The sequence below is a fragment of the Ciconia boyciana genome, chromosome 35 (assembly GCF_034638445.1).
Source record: "Ciconia boyciana chromosome 35, ASM3463844v1, whole genome shotgun sequence".
Classification (NCBI taxonomy): Eukaryota; Metazoa; Chordata; class Aves; order Ciconiiformes; family Ciconiidae; genus Ciconia; species Ciconia boyciana.
In genome coordinates this window covers 83,531-105,207 of record NC_132968.1, presented here as the reverse complement: position 1 = coordinate 105,207, position 21,677 = coordinate 83,531, and the positions used below count along the sequence as shown (strand labels likewise).

At 59.7% G+C, this 21,677-nt stretch overlaps 1 non-coding gene and 1 pseudogene across 1 annotated transcript; one reads left to right on the top strand and one right to left on the bottom strand.

Moving 5' to 3' along the window:
- The first annotated feature begins 2,040 nt into the window (after positions 1–2,040).
- On the top strand, positions 2,041–2,112 carry TRNAA-UGC (transfer RNA alanine (anticodon UGC)). The gene has a single exon. It is a non-coding gene; the product is annotated as a tRNA-Ala (tRNA).
- Positions 2,113–3,478: 1,366 nt separating this feature from the next.
- LOC140645571 (scavenger receptor cysteine-rich type 1 protein M130-like) lies at positions 3,479–16,065 on the bottom strand (annotated as a pseudogene).
- Between the last annotated feature and the right edge of the window lie 5,612 nt (positions 16,066–21,677).

Here is a 21,677-nt window from a genome sequence, read left to right as displayed (position 1 = left end):
CAGAGCATGACAATGAAGATCTAAAGGTCCCTGGTTCAGCCCTGGGCTTCTGCAGTAGTTTCCTCCCTTAGTCTTTTGCAGAGCCATCCTGCCTTCTTCCAGCCTACCCTGGCCCTCCTTGCTCCTTCACCTCTTGCCAGGGCACTGCCCCTGCACTGTAGCTGCAGATCTGCGGGTTGGAAGGAGCCTTCCTCTTGCACCACAAGTCCCCAGCCTTCTCCTCAACAGGACTCTCCATTCAGTGCTTCTTTGGGGTGGTCTCCATCTGTCCCTCCTTCCCTGCTCCACAGCAATTGGGACCTCTCCTTTGTGGGGTGTCTGCAAAGACCTTGTCTCTCTCCTCTTTGTCATTCTTGATGGTGCACAGACTGCTCCCATCCTCACACACATCCTTCACCTGGACCTCAGATTGCAGACCAGAGCATACTGCCCGTGGGGGAGGCCACTGTCCCCCTAGTCCCAGGGAGAGGCACTCCCTGGAGCTGAGGCCTGAATGGCAGCATCCTCCCTCCAGAGGTCTGTCACAGCGAGACCTCTGATGTGCCAAGGTCAGCTGACAAAGCCATGCCCAAATAGACTCACCCACCAGACTGCACTGTCTAGACCAGCTGCAGCCCCTCACAGCCATCAGTCCCTGCACAGAGGAAGAAAGACCTGCTCATGAGCTCCAACAAGCTGCTGGGCTCCCCTCTTGCAACCTCTTGCTGCTACAGAACCCTGCTCGCCCCTCAGGAACACAGTGACAGCTGTGACCCAGGACATCTCCCTCTGTCTCCAGTCTCAGCCTCTCCCCAGTCAGGCCAAGGAATGGCACATACTGGACTACAGTCGCACAGCAACGTGCATGTTCTAACCCTGTGCAGTTCTGCTGCCTCATAGCTGGCTCCTAAGGGATGCACCTCCAGAGAAGTTTGGCTTTTGTTGTGACTGAGCGCAAGTGAGAGGTGGTGAGAGGGAGAGACTGCCTGTCCAAGCACAGTTACTGTCTTGTCAGCTTTGAGCATGACCTTGAACAAGCTTGGCTGCAGAGGTAGTGCCTGCAGGATTATCACTGCTCCAGAAGAGTCCTTCTAGGCCTTTCTTGAGCAAGAATGGGAGAGTGGTTGCTGAGGATGCGTGCAAAGCAGAAGAGGTGAGCAGTCCACCCCCTTAACTCCACTCAACCACTCCAGAAGTTCACAGGGACTGTGGTCTGGTGTTGCTTCCCCCAAACACTCTCTGCCAGGCAGAGGCTCAGCAGGGAAAAATCTATGGCATTGGGCAACACAATTGTCCCAGCTGTGCCACCATGAGGACACCATCCCTGCATGTGGTCAAACCATCAGCCTTTGAGTTAGCAGCTGAACACACTCACCCACCCTGCCACAGAGACCCCAGCCAGGGCTGTCCCAGGGCACTGCTTTGCTGCCAGGACAGTCATCAGTGCTGAAGGAATGGGAAGGTCCCTGAGCCCAACCCACATGCCCAGCCCCATGGAGATGGAAGCCTGCTCTTCAAGTCACTCCAGGGATGCTGGGGAACAGAGGGCTGCAGGGGGAGGCCTGTGCCTGGAGAAGGGGGTATAAGATTTCTGCCACCACGTCCCCTCCACAGCATGCCCTGGGATGCCATCGGAGCCTGCGGGCACCTCACCCCAGGCAGGGCATTTCCCTCACCCTGTTGCACTGCTCCTGCTGTGGAGTTGGGGACAGATGTGGCACAGAGGGGTGTTGCCCTGGGTGGCAGAGGAGGCTCAGGGGAATCAGGTTTCTCCTCTCCATCGACCCATCCCGGAGTGGGCCAAAGCATGGGAGCAGCACCTGCAGCAAGAGCCTCCTTCTGCCCCATTGCCCTGCAGAGGCGTTGAAGGGGCAGCACTCTGCAGTGCAGCCCTGTGCCAGCATCAGGCCCCAGCACAGAGGCAGTCCCAGCTTCCCCATCTCAGAAGGGTTTAAGTGCTTTTTTCTGCAGAGGGTCCCTGGGCATGCAGGGGACAACAGGACCGTGCTTGTCATAGACACATCATGGGAGGAGAGTGTCTCTCCTGCTGGCAGGTGTCAAGGGGATGTAGCTCAGTGGCAGAGCGCCTGCTTTGCATGTGGGAGGTCCTGGGTTCAATGCCCAGCATCTCCAGGGGTGCTTTTGCCCTGACTCTGCTTTTGCCTTCCAGCCTGCAGCAGAGGAGCCTTTCAGGGAAGGTCCAGGGGGATGTAGAGACCCACCAGTGGGAGCAGGGAGGGTAATTTGGGCTCCACGTCCTGCCCAAGTGTCAAACCCTTCTCACTGCCTGGCTCTTGTGTAAGAGGTTTTTCTGCCCATGGCTCCTGGGGCTTGTGAAAGCCCTGGCCAACGGAGAGGGACCGGGGCTCCACTCCTGTCAGCACCTGTTTTAAGGGAGGGACACAAAATCTCCTCTGCCATAGAAACGTGCCCACATGAGCATCCTCCTGGATGGGTCCTTCTCCAGGCCATGGCTTTTGGCTGCAGCACACGTCGTGTGGGGCTTCTATCTCCATTCCCTGGCCCTCCAAAAGCACTGAGGGAAAGGTGCCCTCATCCCCCCTGCTCCTATCCCTCCTGTACCTCACACTGCCCTGACACAAACCCAAACTGAGAGCCCTGGGGAAGCAGCAGGAGGGCAGGGCTGGGGGCTGGAGGGGAGCACGAGGAGGGGGTCCCAGGGCTGCCGTGGGGCCTTACAGCCCCTGCTCAGGAAGAAGGCAGCCCTGTGTCTGTGACAAGACTGCTCAGGGTCTGCAAAGGCCCAAGGCAGTGGGAACAGCCCATGGAGACTGGGGTCCTGGCAGAGCATGAGGACAGGGAATCTCAGCTCGTGTGTCCCAGAAAGTGGCTCTGCACCCTGTGCTGGGGCAGTGGGGAGCAGAGCTGCATCCTAACCAATGTCGGAGATAATCTGTGGGCCATGATACCCCCTGGGGATGGCTGGGGTGTTCAGGGGACTCAGGCACATAAGGGTTCACTTCTGTGGGGCCACAGCCCAGGACTGACCCTGACATAGCAGCTCTGGCATTGGCCTCTGCACTGGGGGACCAGTGTGGCCCAGGCTGGGCCTGTGGGAAAGAGCAGCTGGAAACCCGAGGGTGAGGAAATGGATGTTCCCGCTGGGGTGCACCATGACACCTACCAGAGAGCCATTTTGACTAGAAACTGCCCATGGCCAGCAGCATGGAAATGTCTCTGGCAGCAGGATTATTCCCCAGGGACCACGGGTTCTTGCAGCCCCACAGCCTGACCCCGAGCCTGCTGTCCCTGAGATGTGCCCCTTGCCTACCACTGTGTCATCGTTCTCTGCTCCCCCTGATCAGCCTCAGGGAGGTGACCCAACACCTGGGCAGGCAAGACCCAGCTCTGGGTCAAAGCCCTCAGAGTCTTTTAATAAGAACAAATATGGACGCACAGTGTAAAAGTGGGAAAAAAAATAGAGGAAACTGCAAGCTGTTTCTGCTGCCAGTGGTAAAGGGAGATGTTTCCCTGGTGTTCACAGCTCTCCCAGCTGCACAGAGCTCTCCTCCCTCCTGGCTGCACCCAGCTGCACAGCAGGGATGGGCTCTCCTGGCCGGGGGCTCAGGGACTGTTGTGCACCAAGCTGCGCTGTCACAGCCTTTGTGTCCTCATGGGGATGTGCCACAGACACCTCTTGAGCATCATCATAGCCCATGCTCCCCAGGGGCAGGGACGAGGTGTCTCCTTCAGCTCCAGGGACCCCAGCACTTCTCCGGGAGCGCAGGCTGCCCCCTGCAAGCAGCAAGGCAGGACAGTGCAGTTTGCCCCCTGGGGTCTGTACATCACCTTCCTCCCTCCTCCTCACCACATTCGGCTCCTTCTCCCACCCACAGTCCCTATAAGGAAAGCTCCCACAGCAGTTTCCCCCTTCCCAGGAGGTTTGGGTGTCAGGACGGTAGTGACATGGGTGGCACCAGGGATGGCACCCCAGGAACCAGCAGCGCTATCTTTCCCTCTCACCTCCTAGTGCATCCCTGGGCCCTGCTCCCTCCTCTGGCACCCTGGGCATTTCCCAAGCTCCCTGCTCACGTTCAGCACCCTCCCCAAAGTCAGGAACCTCCTTGGCATCATCATAGCCATCTGCTGGGTCGCCTCCAGGCACAACAAGAACATCTGAAAGGAGAGGGAAGTTGGTTACAGTGAGAAGATATGTCCTGCAGAGCAGAGGATGGGACGATGCACATGGAAACACAGGGCTGAGACACTGGTGTTGGCAGCACCACAGGAGACCCCCATGTCCTCCCCATCTCTGATGGTGACACTCCGTGACACCTCTGTCCATCACATGTCTACAGGGAGATCAACCCCTTCCTGCCTCCGTTACCTGGTGCAGATCCCAGACCATCCTCCTCCTCGGTGTCCCCAGGGTAGGGCTGCAGCTGGGTCAGGGACTCCTCTGCATAGGAGCCTGGAGAGATGCACAGCAGGTGTTATGGAGCGAGCCCCACTGACCTGTCTCATGGCCAGCACTGCTGGGGAAGGGGGACCCACAGAGCTGGGGCTGCATGAGGAGGAGGGCGGGGAATTTACCGGGCTCCCCTAGGACAAACACTGTCTCAAAGGTGCTCCCTGAGCTGCCCTAGGACAGCCCCTTCCCTCACTCCTCAGGTGTCACATGGGGTGAAGGGGCAGGAACAGAGGGGCTGGTCAGCTGGGCCGGGAAAAGCTCCTCTTCTGCACCCAAGGCGTGGATGCTCTCCCCACAGACCACATGGCCCCAGTGCTGCAGGGACCACAGTGGCCAGGGCTCCAATGGATCATCTCTGGGTTGGGCCAAGGGAAAGGGTCCTGCAGATGTGCCTCCAGGGAGGACCCACACCCACCTGAGCGACCAAACCTTGCCTGCTTCTCCCACACTGGGCTGTAACCGATCTCCTCGTACACGGCCTCGGGAAAGAGCTCCTGAGCTCTCCTGGAGCCTGGGGACAGAGGCAGGGCTGGCCCAGGGAGAGGCAGACGGGTGTTGGGATCCCACTGTGCTCCCCCAGACCTGTTGCTTGGGCCAGCCCAGGACTGCTCTGACAGCACAGACCCACTGCACTGTCCAGGCACGGCTGCTGCATCCGCAGTGAGGGCAACGTTGCTGTGGAGATCATCTAGGGCTGCATCACCCTCGCATCATCCTTTCAGAGACAGCGCTCATGGTCCTCTGGCCCCTGGGTCATGCCCCCCTTGTCTGACCCTGGAGCAGCTCCCATGTTTCCTCTCCACCTGGAGCTGCTCCCTATCTGCCCCATGGGTCTACAGCAGGGCCCCTGCCCTGCCATGGGGTGGGCAGGGCTGGGCAGAGCGACAGGATGGGGACCTGACACCACGGAGATGGACCCTACTGCCCCACACGCCTCCTGTCATCTGTGCTACCCCAGAGCCCCTTCCAGCACTACCCAGAACACTGACAGCCTTGGCCATCCTCAGTCTGCCATTTCTCTCCTTGCCCCAGTGCTAGCCCCCCATGCCTCTGAGCTCTCTCTAACCCTTGCTGCTGGTGCCCCACGGCCAGGCAGTCAATGGGGCGGTGCATGGGACAGGTGGCAGCACACAGTCTCATCCCCTCCAGCTCTGCCTGTGCCCCTCACGGACAACCCACAGCACCCCACAACCCTTCCAGGAGGCATCTCCCCCTGGGACTGCTGTGGAAGGACCCACCTCTGCGTCCCGACCTGGCCCTTAGCACTTGCCCAGCCAGGAGGGCCAGGAGCAGGCAGAGGAGGGCCCCCAGGATGATGCAGATGATGATGGGCATGGAGACTCTCCCGCTGCTGGTCAAACGGCCCCGCGTGGGACCTGTATGGGCAAGAACATGGAAGGGGCAGCACCAGGCCTGGGAGAGGAGGGGGCAGCACCAGCCCTGACTCCCATCACACAAGGCAGCAGGGGGTGGAGGGACTCAGGGGGGACTCATGGGCAAGCTTCCACCCTGCTGAGTACATTGCAACCCTCCCCGACACCACCACCACCTCCCCAGTGCCTCCTCCTAGGAGTTTCCCACCCCAGCAAGCAGCCCCTTCCATCCAGCTGTGGGTCACAGCCTGGCCCCAGGGATACCCAGCCTCAGGCAGGAGGACAAGTTACCTGCTCGGGTTGGGGATGCTGCTGTCCTGGGTGTAGCTGCAGAGGAGGAAAAGGAGAGCTGGGCTGAGAGGGTGGGTGTGCAGGTATCGGGTAGCCTCCTCACCAACACACCGCGTGTGTGTCTGTAGATGTCCCTGACACATCCCACCCAAAGTGCCCCTCCAGTAGTGCCAGAAAGGGTGACCGGGACAGGGCCCAGGGCCTCTGCTCTGGGCAGCAGGCAGGATGGCACAGGCAGCCCAGGGCATAGCCCTGGGGCTGCAGGGCCCCACAGGCAGTGCCCAGAGGACACCCAGTTCCACCGAGGCTGCTCCCTGCCTGGCACCAGGCTCCTGCACTCTGCAGGAACAGTCTTGCTCTCGGGAGGTCAGGGGCCATGCCAGGACCAAGGGGGTGAAAGGCCTTCCCCAGCTCCCTGCCAATACTCCAGCAAGGGGTCCCAGCCCTGCCCCTCACCTGAGCAGCGCACGGCAGCGTCTTCCTTATGCCGGCAAGCACCGCCATCCCCGGGCCGGGCCCAGCAGTCCTGCAGGGATGGCTCCGTCCCGCGGCACTCCACCTGCTCCAGCCAGATGGGGCCTTGCCCCATCCCAAATGCAGCCTCATTCAGGGCAGACACCGCAGGACCACAGCCCAGCTGCCTGCACGCCACCTCAGCATCCCGCATGTCCCAGGAGTCGTCGCACACCGTCCCCCAGGAGCCACGGTGCCACACCTCCACTCTGCCCGAGCACCCGTCCTCGCCTCCCATGGCACGAATCTTCTCCCTGTCTGGAGAAGGCAAAGACCTCCCATGGCACTGAGACAGCAGGCAGAGCCCTGCCAGACAAGAAGGGTACACAGAGGAGCAGCTCAATACCTGTGCAGCTCGTGGAGTTGGGGCATGGGGCCAATGGCTCCGGGGATATTTCTGGGCGTGCCCCTGAAGAAAGAAACACTGAAGTGAAGGTGCTGCTGTGTGGGATGGTGCAGAAGAGAGTTAGGCTGAGCTCTACTTGTGCCTCCCTGTACCATCTTGGTCATGGCAGCATCTGAAGCCCGGTCATTCAGGGGACACGCGCAGGACTGGGGGGCCCTGATTGCTCAGCCCCTAAAGGTCCCTGGTTCACAGAGCAGCAGTAGCGTGTCTGTGGAGGAGTCTCTTCTGAAGCCTGTGTGGTCTCTTCTGAGACCTCCCCTGGAGATGCCTCTGCCTCCCCCAGGTGCTGCTGGCAACCTGGGTGACAACTGCTGCTGGACTTGTGTGGCTGTGGTCACGTTTGTGCCACCGGCAGCAGAAGGGTCTGACACAGAAAGGAAAAGGCCCTCTGTGTTTGGCTGTGCATAGAGGGGAGCAGGAGCTGGGGTGACACTGTGCCCGAGTGGCTCAGAGTTACCATTGCAGGTGATGTGGATCTCCTCTCGCAGGTCTTCGCATGACTGTGGGTCCCAGGGAGCGGAGGGACACTGCCAGAAGGAGCTGGTTTTCTTCCCACACTGCACATTATCCAGCCACGCAGGGCCAGACACCCTGCCATAGGGCAGGCGTGTTTCCAGGGATCCTCCGTCCCCACAGCCCAGCTCTTTGCATGCCAGCGACACCGTGTCAAGAGTCATCGAGTTGGAGCAAATGCTTCCCCACGTCCCGTTGTAGAAAACCTGCAGGCGCCCGGAGCAGCCGTCGCTGTTCTGCAGCCTCAGGGCCACGAACTCTGGGAGGAAAGGCACCAAGGGGGAAGAGGCTGGTCTGGAGCTGTGGGAGCCAGGACACCTCTGCACTCCCCAGGCCCTCAGCCAGGCAGGGGCAGGGCCAGCACGTGCCCCTTGCACCCAGGGGCACAGAGAAGTCCCTGATGCACAGACACCCCTGCCCTTCCTGCTAACACTTGGGGATGGCTGAGCTCCCCAGGGACCCCAGTGGGACTGAGGGTGCCCGAGCATGGGTGTCCACAGGATGGCGACAGGCAGGGGCTCAGTGGCAGCCAGGGACAGCCTTGGCCATGCGTGGCTCTCCCCACGTCCTGGCCTCCCCAGCAGCAGGCTCACACCACAGCTGCCAGCACAGACCTGAGCAGATGACTCCCGCATCCTCTTTGTGCCCGCAGTCGTGCTGCCCCCAGGGCCTGGCAGGGCAGTCCCAGAGAGCAGCTTCGTCCCCAGAGCAGGTCACGCCATCCAGCCAGATCTGCCCGGAGCCTTCCCTGAACCGAGCAGAGCTGGCCGCCTCCACCGCCCCTCCACAGCCCAGCTGGTGGCAAACGACAGCAGCATCAGACAGGTCCCAGCCATCGTCGCAGACGGTCCCCCAGCTGCCCTGGTAGTAGATCTCCACTCTCCCGGCGCAGCGCCCAGACCCGTTCACCAGACGGACCCGCCGGCTCCCTGCAGTGGGGAGAAAACCCAGTGGCTGTCAGGGGCTGGCTGCCCACCCATCATCTGGGGGCCACATGCAGTGCTGCTCACCCCAGCAAATGACTCCCACGTCCTCTGCAACCCCTGCCACCAGTGCACTCTCGGGCAGGGAGGTGTTGCAGAGGGTCAGCTTGGTCTCATGCCCTGCACACCAGACCCCTCGCAGCCCTACGGGGCCCCGTCCCTCGCTCAGGCTTTGGGGGGTTGTAGGCTGCCTCTGCCTGTCCGCACTGCAGCTGCCGGCACACCACGCTGGCCTCCTGCACGTCCCACTGGTCATCCAGGACTCTGCCCCACGTCCCGCGCTGCAAGATCTCCACTCGCCCGTCGCACCGGCTCCCTCCACCCACCAGCCACAGGGATGCAAACCCGGCTGAGCCTGGGGACAGCAGAGATGCCACAGCCATCAGCAGCACTGCAGAGCATGGCATCCTTCAGAGAGGAGGGCAAGGGGGAATTTTCCAACCAAACAGGACAAGATTGAGCCTTGTGCTGACAAGAAGAGAGGGCAAAGCCCGTGCCTGCTCTGCAGCTCACACCCAGCTCTGCTGCTGCTGGGGGCAACCAGGCAGCTCCTGCCTGGGTGGTGGGATGAGGCTCTGCAGGGCTCTCTGTGGGGATGGCATGCGGTTGTCTGCAGCCAGAGGGATGGAGCAGAGCTCCACAGCCCTGTCCTGGGCTCATCCCATAGGAGAAAAACACAGGAGCCCAGGCCTGGCAGTGGTGCTGGTGCCTAAGCCGCTGCCCTGAGGGCAGATGCCTGCCTCCGTTCAGTCCTCAGCTCTCCCACAGCAGAGCGGTCAGCCTGAGCAGGCAAAGCCCTCCAGAAGGCTCCTGGGGAAGCAAGGCTTTCTCCAGGGAGAAATTCAGGCTGGTACTGCCATGGGACGCCTGCTTTAGGTGCCCATGTCACACACAAGGGGCAAAGGGAGTCAATGCAGCATTTTCCCAGCACTCACCTGAGCAAATGACAGCGGCGTTATTCCCATGGGAGCACGGTGAGGCCCCCAGGGTGATCACTGGGCACTGTCCCAGGTGGACTTCAGTCCCGTCACAGTGGAATGAGTCTCTCCAGACTGGTCCTATTCCTCTCCCAAAATGCCCTCCTCCAGGAATGGACTCAGCAAACCCACAGTTGAGTTGACGACAGAGAACGTGGGCATCCGAGAGATCCCAGTGGGAGGCACAGAGGGTCCCCCAGGTCCCCAGCACCTGGACCTCCACCCATCCTGCACACGCCGTGCTGCCGTTCACCAGCCTGAACCCTGTGTACTCTGGGGACAGAGGAGGAGGACTGAGGGTGGATCGGTGCTCTTGCACCCTCAGAAGCTGGCGGAGAGGCCAGAGGCACAGCATGCCTTTCTTCTCCCTCTGCACTATTTTCATGCTGCAGACAACCCATCAGCCCTCCTGTCCTCACGCCCAGCCCAGCACGGGCCTTGCCCTCTTCCTCGAGCCCCAGCACAGTCCCGGTGTTCAACACCCCACCCTGGGTCCTTACGTGTGCAGGTGACAGCAGCGCTGTTCATGTGGGTGCAGGGCTGGTCCCTGGGGGACCCCCTGGGGCAGGAGTTGAGGAGAGATTCATTCCCCACACACTGCAGCTCTCCATCCCAGGTGGGACCCACCCCTTCTCCAAAGTGAGCTGCCCCAGCTACAGGCAGGGCCACCCCACACTGCAGCTCCCTGCAGACCACGTCAGCAGCTTTGGGACCAAAGTGGGAATCACAGACAGTTTTCCACTGGTCCCCATCATGGATCTCCACACGTCCTGAGCAGTGGCTCTTCCCTTCTACCAGCCGGACAAAGCCTGGGAAAAACAAAACAACTGAGAGCTCTCTGGCACTTAAATGCCCACGTTCCCACATCACCTCCAAGCAATCCATGACCATATCATGCACTGAACGTCCCAGAGGAAGCTGTTGGGGGAGTGTTGGTGACACAAACATATCCAGGTCCCCCAGTGCCCCTTCTCTACAGCATCGCAGCACTCAAGAGTATGTGTCTATTGCAGACCCACAGCAAAGCCTGCACACGATGTTGGTGACTTTGGGATCAAAGTGTGAGTGGCAGACAGTTTTCCAAAAGTCCCCGTCATGGATCACTTTACATCCTTAGTAGGGCTATTCTCTCTGACCAGCCAGACAGATCCTGCAGCAAACAAGGACCCCCAAGAGTTCCCACCACCCTCTGGCAGTCCCCTGACCATGTCCCATCTGATCTCCAAGGTGGTCAAAGGCAAAAAGCCTCATGACCTCACCAGCTGCTCTCAGGGGGTGCTGATGGCACAAAAAATTCGGGCTCCCACTGCTGCTCCTCAGACATCACCATGGCACTTGTGGGCTTGCTTCTCTCCCAAGCTCACAGCCACAGGAATCTCTCAGACAAACCGCTGCTGCCCCAGAGACCTTGGGCTACCCAGCGCTGGTCCCTGGCCACTGCAGCACCCAGAGCACTTGGGATATGGCGAAATGCTCCCAGACGCTGTTGGCTGCTGCAGCCTGCTCTGCCCCACCAAGCTCAGGGCCCAGCGTGAAGAACTCCTTGGTGCCACCAGAAATGCACCCCCTTCCATGGGGGTCTTGGGCTGTTGGGGTGCTGCTGGTAGATGAGACATGTCACAGGGCAAAGGTAGTCAGGCTGTACGTGTGGTCAGTGTCTGTGCCAGCCTCCCGCTCCGGCGCCTGCCGGGAAGAAGGTCCTCAGGCATGACCAGAGTGCACTGCTGGGCACGCGTGTCCCTGGCCAACAGCCGGGCAGAGGGCGGAGAGTGGACAGAAGAGCAACCCTGGGCTTACACGAGCTCCCAGTGCAAGGGCAGGCACAGAGGAGAGCCAGCAAAGTGCTGGCAAACCCAAAAGCGCAAGGTAGCCAGAGGCTGGGACAGACATGAGAGGCTGGGCAGTGAGGTAGCACTCCTGGACGTGCTTTTGCCCCCTGGGCAGGCTCTTGTGGGGTGACCCTGAGGGAGGAAGGAGGTGCCACATGCCACCCTGTTCCTCTGCCCAAGCCCAGCACTCCTCCTCTCCAAGCAATACCTTTGCTTGGGCCAAGGGACCCTTGTCTGCCGGGGGCAAACCCAAACTTCCTCATCCATCTCATGCCCTTCCCCGAGGCTGTGGGTGGCTGCATGAGTCACTCTTGGCACCTCTGGCATGGGGGGACCTGGCCCTCACTGCTGCCAGACGGGGCCTGGGTGAAAGGGAGGAGAAAGATGGGAACCAACAGACATGTCAGAGCATGGCAGAGGGATTCATCTGAGCCACCTCGGGGGCCAGGCAGGGTAGGGGCACCCTGGGGCAGGTTCCCACTGGGCTTTCCCCAGGGACCGAGTTCATCAGCAATGACAGTCCCAGCTCAGCAGTTCGACCAGCCACACCGGGCCCTGCTCTGGCATTAGCCTGTTGCACCCTGAAGGCACAGCCAGGTCCCTTGTCCCCTGTCCCAGACCCAAAGGTGGAGAACAGGCTGTCCCCTTACCTGAACATATCACTCCAGCGTCCAGGCTGTGACTGCAGTCATGTTCACCCCATCCTCCGTGTGGGCAGTCAGACAGGGCAGACTCGGTGCCATTACAGCCAACATCATCCAGCCAAATGGGGCCAGATCCTGGCCCAAAGCCTCCGTATTTAGGAGCTCCAACAGCAGACCCACAGTCCAGCTGCTTACAAACCACTGCAGCATCCTGCATGTCCCAGTAGTTACCACACACGGTCCCCCACTGGCCCTGTTGTTTCACCTCCACTCTCCCAGCACAGTCGTTGTTGCCGTCCACCAACCTCACGTCCACAGCCCCTTCAAACACTGATACAGGACCAGTTAGGACAGTGCCGAGCCCCAGCACTGTGGGTCTGGGGGAACTCCTGCTTTGGTGGTGTCAGAGGTGCCACGGTGGGAGCCCACTGCCCTCCAGGCTGTCCCCAGGGCAGTGCAGGGGTCCCTTCTATCTCCACAGTCTGTACAAGGCTGGGGATGCCCAGCTCCAGCCCCACTGGGTCATTTGTGGCCCCACAGACTTTTGCACTTCCTTCCACCCCAATGGCCCCCTGCAACCTGGCCCCATCCCATGCCCACCCAGGGCACCCGCTCCTCCCCAGCCAGCACCCTGAGAAGAGACCTGCCCCCACCACGGCTCCCCCAAGCACACACTGCTGCTTCTGCCCACGTCCTGAGCTCCCCTGGACCACAGCCTGCCCTGGGCATCTCCCAGCTCATCCTCCACCTTCACGCCTTTCTCTGTCCCCTGCGGTGCAACAGGATGATCCCAGTGAGACCTCCAAACCCATGCCCCTCCTTGTCCTTGGGCATCAGCCCTGCCCTGCCCTTGTCTAGGATGCCCCAGGAAGGTCACCTCTCTGCCAGCCTGTGGGAACAGGTACCCCAGTTCCCTTGTCTCCATAGGCAAAACATGTCCCCCCTCAGGCTGGAGCTCACCCAGTGTTCACCACCCCACCCCGAGTCCTTACGTGTGCAGGTGACAGCAGCGCTGTTCATGTGGGTGCAGGGCTGGTCCCTGCGGGACCACCTGGGGCAGGAGATGAGGAGGGATTCATTCCCCACACACTGCAGATCTCCATCCCAGGTGGGACCCACCCCTTCTCCAAAGTGAGCTGCCCCAGTGACAGGCAGGGCCACCCCACACTGCAGCTCCCTGCAGACCACGTCAGCAGCTTTGGGACCAAAGTGGGAGTCACAGACAGTTTTCCACTGGTCCCCATCATGGATCTCCAGACGTCCTGAGCAGCGGCTATTCCCTTCTACCAGCCGGACAAACCCTGGAAAAACAAAGTAACTGGAGTTCCCAGAGTCCTCTGACAGATACAGGACCACATCCTGCATCACCTCCAAGCAAGCCGTGACCAAATCACCCACTGAACATCCCAGAGGAAGCTGTTGGGGGAGTGTTGGTGACACAAACACACCATGCCCCCCTGCACACCTTCTCTACGCCATCACAGCACTCATAGGTATGTGTCTTCTGCAGCAACAGGAAATGCTTGGACAACCTGCTGCTACACAAGGCACCCTGTGCTGCCTGGCATGGTCCCACCAGCACTGCAGTGTGGTGTGCGCAGTTCGGGTTTGGGAGAATTGGCCCAGATGATAATGACTGCTGCAGCCTGCTCAGCCCCTGCAGAGCTTGCGACCAGGCAGGACCAGCACCTTGACGCAGCCAGAAATGCACCCTGCTCCCAGGGGTGTTCTGGGGTGTTGGGAGGTTGCTGTTAGGGGGAGATGTCACAGAGCACAGAAATGGTGCAGCTGTTACCATGGCTGGTGCCTGTCCAGCCCTCTCCGATGCCTGCTCGGAGGGGGTGTCCTCAGCCAGGCACACAGTGCTCTGTCCAGAGGTGCACAGGTCCCAAGCCAAAGTCCAGGCAGAGAGACAGGAGACCTGCATGCCCCCCTGGGCTCATGCTGCCTCAGAGGGTGACAGCAGGCACAGACGAGAGTCAGAAAGTGCTGCCAAAGCCTCTGTTTCATGGGGCAGTGTGGGGAACCATGGGCAGGCAAGAGAGGCTGGGCAGCAGGTCAGCGCTGCCTCCATGGGGCTGTGTCCCCGTTGGGCTGTGACAGCTCCAGTGATGTCCCAGTACCAACCCATGCATGCAGTGATGCAGAAGGGAGCAGCCAGAGTCAAGCAGCTGCCAAGCTCCTAAGCCTTGCAGGAGCTGGCTGGACCACACAGCCGAGCCCTGGGGACAGGCAGTGAGAGGGCTGTGTGCCACCCTGCTCCTCTCCCAGGGCCCAGCACTCATGCTCTCGGAAAAGCCCTTTTGATTCAGTTGAGGTACTCATGCCTGTGAAGGGCAATGACCCAGGGGACCAGCCATCTCATGCCCTTCCTCCAAGGTGTGCAGTGCCAAGCAAATCCCTCTGGTTTCTCCAGCACAGGGACCCTCAGCACTGTTGTCTCAGAGCTGGCAGAATGGGTAGAGACCAGTGGAGATCAGTGGACACCCCAGGGCAGGGATGGAGGATTCATCTGCAGCCCAAGACACTGACTGAAGAGTGGCTGAGAGACTGCGGCAGGGTTAGTTCAGCCTGGGCTAGGCTCCCTCTGGGCTTTTCCCAGGCACTGAGAACACCAGCAATGACAGTCCCGGCTCAGCAGTGTGACTGGCCATACTGGGGAGTGCTGTAATGCCCACTTGTTGGTCCTTGAGGGCACACGCAAGGTCTCTTGCCCCGTCACTTCCCCAGAGGTGGGGAATAGGCTGTCCCCTTACCTGAACACATCACTGCAGCATCCTCACCATGACCGCAGTCATTTTCGCCCCATCCTCTGTGTGAGCAGTCAGACAGGGCAGACTCGGTGCCATTACAGCCAACATCATCCAGCCAAATGGGGCCAGATCCTTGCCCAAAATGTCCATACTGAGGAGCTCCAACAGCAGACCCACAGTCCAGCTGCTTACAAAGCACTGCTGCATCATTCATGTTCCAGTAGTCATCACACACGGTCCCCCACTGGCCCTGATGTTTCACCTCCACTCTCCCAGCACAGTCGTTGTCGCCATTCTCCAGCCTCACCTCTGCAGCCCCTTCAAACACCAACATGGCACCGGTCAGGAGTGCTCCAAGCCGCAGCACTGCAGGTCTGGGGGAAGCCCCTGCGCAGGCCATGGCAGAGGTGCCAGGGTGGGAGCCCACTCCCCTCCAGGCTGTCCCCAGTGCGGTGCGGGGATCCCTTCAATTCCCACGGGCTGCGTGAGGCTGGGGGTGAGCAGGTCTGGCCCTGCTGGGTCATTCGCCATCCCACCGCACAAGGCACCTTTTCCCACCCCAACGGCCACCTGCCCCCTGCCCACGCACACCTGCACACTGTGCCCAGCCCTGCACAGGGCACCCGCTCTTCCCCAGCCCAGCACCCCCTGAACAGCCCCCTGGACACAGCCCTGCAGCTTCCCATGCAAACCACCTGCCCTGGCACCATCCAAACCCACCCCCACCCCCAGGGCTTTCCCTGTTCCCACCGAGACCATTCCACTGATCCCCACACCCACATCCCCTCCTCGCCCCTGGTGTCAGCCCAGCCCCTGCACTGGGACAGGCCCCCCAGGAAGGATGTCCCTCGACGCAGATGCCCCCATCCCCTTCCCTCTGCAGGGCACAAACTGCCCTCATGGGCTCAGGGCTGCCCTGGAACAAGGGGGCCGAGAGCAGCACACAAAGCCTCTGGGGTACCCCAGAGGTTGGCAGTGCCCTGGGGATCTCTGCCTGCTGCCATCCCCAGCTAGGCCACCACCGGCTCCAGAGGCACAGTGCGGGGGAACAGGGGTCCCCAAAGGCTACCCCAGGACAGGGTGTCTATGCATCCAGCCAGGCACAGGCTGCCCCAAAAACCGGAGCCCTGGAAAAGGACAAGCTCTCTCCCACCCAGACAGGCAGGCACAGGCTCCATGGACCTGAGCACCTTCTGACCCTCACCTCAGTAGCACCTGCAAAGAAACCCCATTCCCGGACAGATCCCGATGGCCATGCTGGTACCCGCTGGGCCTGGGCTGTGGGACAATGGAACTGGCACTTACCTCTGCACAGCTGTACCCAGAGGAGCAGCCCCAGCATCCGAGGGGACAGGACTCCCTCTGTGCCCATCCTGAGCCTCCTGCCCTGCCAGCACATCCCTGCTCTGCCACACTCCCTGCCACGGCTCCTGGGGACTCCTGGGGACAATGACGACAGGAGGGCAAGATATCTCTGCAGATGCCAGCCCAGCTACAGGATGAGCCAATCAAAGCAGCAGGGCCTTTTTCGACATTATCGGGAGCTATCTCCCCTCCGACACAGCCCAGCCCTCCAATGAACTTCTCCAGCGCCATTCATGACCATATATGAGAGACGGCTCTGCTACAGGTGTCACGTCACTGTGGTGGGGGGCCGTCACAGGACAGGGCTGCGTGTGTGGGGGTAAATGGATTTTTCACCCCCTGAACCCTGCTGTGTCGACCAGGAGCACTGAGCATCTCCTATGCCAGGCACACCCAAGAGCCCAAGGTGAGAGTGTGCAGCCACCCTCGTGCCGTGGGAAGCACAGGGCTGGGACTGCGCCGGAGGCTGTGTCAGGAAGGGAAGGAAACAGCCCCTGCCCCTGCTACAGACCCCGCTGTGCTGGGAGCAGCAGCTGGGAAAGGGCCTTAGCCCAGGCCAGAGCCCCGTCCCAGGAGTGCTGGCTCACCCATCCTTCCCTGGAGAGCCCCATGGAAGGTCCCTCGCAGGAGCCGGAGCTGGGACATGTCCCTGCCCTGGCAGCAGACATGCAGCCCAGAGGCTCAGACAGATCCCTGACTGTCAGCGTGTCACCGAGGGGCCGTTATTCCCCGCGGGCGCATCAGGAGCTCCAGCCTGCAGGTGCACCAACCACAGCCCACGTGGCCTCGCAGCACTCCCCACGCTCCCCCCGCAGCGCCCAGGCAGGAAGTCTGTGGTTTCCTCCTGGCGCCGTGCCCAGGCACATCCCTGTGGTGTCCCCGAGCCCCCCCCACCCCGACTGCTCCAGCCAGGGCTGCAGGGGCTGCTCCTTCGGCCTCGCAGGCACAGGGCCGGGCAGCTCCCGTCCTCCGTGAAGCCCTTGTGACAGCACACGGCCGCTCTGCACCGAGCCCCACAGCCATGGGGTGCCATCGGTGACATCAGCACTGCCACTGCTGTGTGCTCATGGGTTATCCTGACGGTGACCTCACACCCTCCTACTGCTGGCACTGTGTGTGCATGAGTTACAGTGTCACACACGTGTGTGCGGTGTATGGACTTCTGCTGATGATGGTTCTTCCAAAAAGCTGTATTCGGGCGTGGTTGAAATATTATTTTGGTGACATCAGGAGCACCTACAGAAGCTATGTGCCAGCTCCTGGCCTATCAGCTACTCAGGCAGAAGTGACATCACAAGCTCATGCACAGCCCCTGGCCTATCTGCTACTCAGCCACAGAGGATGTCATAGCATCTACCTCTGATATTGGCCTGCTCCTGGCCTATCGGCCATTCAGGCACCAATGATTTCAAAACCACCTACAGAATCTATGGGCCTGCTCCTGCCCTACCAGCTCCTCAGGCAGCAGTGACATTAGAAGAAGCACCTACACATGCCATGGGCCTACTCCAGGCCTATGAGCTACTCCAACATGACATGAGACACATGAAAGACCAGAGATGACCATCCCCAACCCCAAAACCTTGGTGTCCCTCAAGGACTGGAGATGATTGTCCCCAAACCAAAAGACATTGGTGCCCCTCAAACCCCAAAACCCAAGACCTTGGTGTCCCTCAGGGACCATCAATGACCATCCCCAACCCCAAGACCTTGATGTCCTTCAAACCCCAAGACTTTGGTGTCCCTCAGAGACCAGCGGTGATTTCCCCATCCCCCTGCCCCTACTCTCACATTTTTCAGGGGGTTGGTGGCTACCTCAGGACCCCGTTTCCACAGGACATGCCACCGGAGAGGACCACAGACTGTCCCACTGGTGGGTGGGGCTAGTTTGCCCTGGGGTTTAATTGCCCCCACCTGAAAAAACTTGTCAGTAAGAAAACCTAAGGCCACAAGATCAAAAGTTGGGACGGGTGGCTCTGTCAGCCCCCTCCCACCGTGAGGAACCCCCCTGCCAGGTAGGGTGGGGTGTCCCCAATTCTACCCCCTCATTTGTACCCCATTTATAGACCCCCATTTATAGCCCCCCATATATAGCCCCCAATTTGTCAGCCCCATTTATACCCCTGCAATTTATACCCCCTGTTTATACCCCCATATGCCCACCATATATTACCCTCCCCATATATAGCCCCCTATAGACCCCGATATATCCCATCCCTGTGTATACCCCCATATACACTGCTCCCCATATGTACCCACTATGTACCCCCCTATATATACACCATATATATACACTCTCTATATACTCTCTCTATAACCCCGATTTATACCCCACTTTTAATCCCCCATTTATAATCCTCTTTACACCCCTCCATATATACCCCCATATATACACTCTCCGCATATACTCCCATATATACCCCTCCCCATATATAGCACCCATATATACCCCTCCCCATATATAGCCCCCTATATCCCCATATATATATACTCTCTCTATATAAACCCCATATATAACCCTCCCCATATATACCCCTCCCCATACATAGCCCCTATATATACCCTCCCATCTACTCCCTCTCCTCTCCCACATGGGAGGCGGAGGAACTTGGGGTCTCCCTGGCGGGGGCGCTGACATGTGAGTTGTTGGGGGGTTGCCCTGGGGGGGGGAGGGAGCACCCCATGGACCCCCTCCACGTTGCTCTGTGGAGTCCCCAAACTGACCCAGGGACCCCAAAATTAACCCAGGGACCCCCAGATTACCCCCAGGGACCCCAAAATTACCCTCAGGGATGCCAAACCTGCCCCAGGGACCCCAAAACCGCCCCTAAAGCCCCTTCAACTATCCCCAGGGACCCCAAAATTAACTCAGGGACCCCAGATTACCCCAGGGACCCCAAAATTACCCTCAGGGATGCCAAACCTGCCCCAGGGACCCCAAAACCGCCCCTAAAGCCCCTTCAACTATCCCCAGGGACCCCCAGACCTACCCCAGGGACCCTGAAACATGCCCCCTGCACCCCCAAACTGCCCCTAAGGCCCATTGAATTGATTCCAGGGACACCAAATTGCCCCAGGGACCACCACAACTACCCCTAAGGACCCTCAAATTACCCCTGGGACCCCCCAACTGGCCCAGGATCCCCCAAGTTTCCCAGGGACCCGAAAAATACACCGGAATGCCCCGACTTCCCCAGAGACACTCAATATCTCCAGGGACCCCTAGAATATCACAGGGATCCCTAAACTACCCAGGGACACCTCAAACTGACCCCAGGAATGACCAAATTACTCCCAGAGAGAACCAAATTACCCCCAGGGACCCCAAATTGCCCTCAGGGACCACAAAAATGCCCCCGGGGACCCCCCATTGATGCCAATCTGCCCCAGAGACACCCAAAATTACCCCACGGCCTCCCCAAGTCTCCTCCATCACCTCCCACCTTCCAGGACCCCTATATCCCTCCTCCTCCAGCCACTAAAGAACTCTGAATAAACCGACCCCCCAACCCGAACTCCAGGGGGACCCCAATTTGGAAATTATATCCCCCATCCCCCAAGAGCCCCACCCCAACCCCCAGATCTCCATCATTCCCCATGAGCAACTATGGGAAGACAGACTCCAAAGTAGAAGATATATGGGTGGAGCTGAAAAGGCTGTGGGAAACGTAAGTTGGGGGGTCATGGGGAGGTTTTGGGGAGTCTCCCCCAATATTGGACCAGCTTCATCCTCTTGCTGGGCTCAGTGCCCACACTGGGGGAACATCCAGACCTGCATGGACTCACACATGCCCAGACCCTGGCAGACCCCAGAGCAGGGCTGCCTGCAAACCCTCACGGGGGCCATGGCCAAGGCAGGGAAGGGGTCGGGTGCTGGGGTGGGCAGTCAAAGCTGGACGGCTGCAGGGGAATGAGGCACTGAGGTCTGTTGTGGGAACTGTGCCGGGAGGATGTTTCCCCAACCCTGAATGCACCCTGTCCCATGTGGTGGTTGCACAGCAGAGGTCTTGGGCCACATGTGGGGATGCAGGTGTGGGCCAGCCCAGGGACAGGGACAGGGATCTGAACAAAAGCCATGATGCTCCAAGAACCTCCCACACTGATGGAAACCCTAAATTCCCCTCAATCCCCAGACAGGCAGGGCTGTCACCCCAGTCAGTGCGATTGCTGCGCAGACCCAAGAGACATGCTGGGCTGGGAGGTGCAGGGCAGCCAGGACTGACCCCAGCACTCCCAGTAACCTCCCTGCAGCCACAGCAGCTCTCCACAGGTGGGACAAGAGTCGCTGATGATCTCTCCATGGTCAGGGGTCTCTTGAGGCTGTAGCCACTGGCACTGCCTGCTGGGAACCCCAGACCTAGTTCTGAGCCCCAGTGCCCTGCACCACAGCTCTTTGTACCTCCCCTCCCATGCCACCATCCTCTCTCAGCAGCACCACCAAGTGCATTACTCCCTACCCAGGTATGCAGAGGAGCTGCTGGAGGTCTTCTCTGCTCACCCATTCTGCCCCAAACTCTGCCTCGGTGTCAGCCCACAGGCACCACCACATTCCCTCTGTGTTAGGTGCTGGGTGTCTCCACATGCCCTCCTCTGAGCCCAGGCAGGGACCTCCAGGATGTCTCTCTGCTCGGAGCCGGCCACAATGCCTGGCTCTGCAGTCATAAGGGATCCTGGTATTGCCACACTTGGAGAGAAGGTTGTGGCTGTCCTTGGTCAGAGTAGGCACGAGAATCTGTCTGGCAGTCAGGAAGGGAAGATGAGGACAAGAAACAATGAGGACAAGAAGCAGGAAGGGAAATTTCACATGAGGTTTAAGGAAAATCCCACACCTTTATAGTTGATTAGTACTGGGTCCAGGGCCCAGACATTCTCAAAACTCAAGTGGAGAAAGCACTCACCAACCTGACCTAACGGACAAGCTCTCCCTGCTCAGAGCAGAGTGTAGCACTAGACACCTCCACTGGTTCCTTCTGACTCTTCTTCGCAGCACCTCTGGAGATGGCCTCGTCTAGTCTAGAGCGGGATGCCCAATACAGGGTCCAGCTGGGTTTTGAATATCTCCATGCATGGAGACTCCACAACCTCTCTGGACAACCTGTTCCAGTGTTCAATCACTCTCACCGTAGAAAAGTGTTTTCTTGTGTTGAGAGGGAAGTTCCTGTGCTTCCCTTGCTACCCACTGTCTGTCACTGGGCACCACGGAGAAAAGCCTGGCTCCCTCTTTTTCATTCCCTCCCGTCAGGTATTGATACACATGGACAAGATCCCCATCAGCCTTCCCTTCTCCAGGCTAAAAAGTCCCAGCTCTCTCAGCCTCTCCTCCTGAAGGATGCTTGTGTGCCTTCCTCATCTTTGTGGCCCTTTGCTGGACTCGCTCCAGTAAGTCCATGTCTCTCTTCTACTGGGCAGCCCAGTGCTGGACACACCACTCCACACGTGGCTTCAGCAGTGCTGACTAGAGGGGAAGGATCACCTCTCTCGACCTGCTGGCAAACCTCTCCTGAACGCAGCCCAGGAGGCTGTCGGCCTGCTTTGCCACACAGCCGCACTGCTGGCTCGTGGCCAGCTTGTTAGCCACCAGCACCCCCTGATCCTTGTCTAGAAACCTGCTTTCCAGGC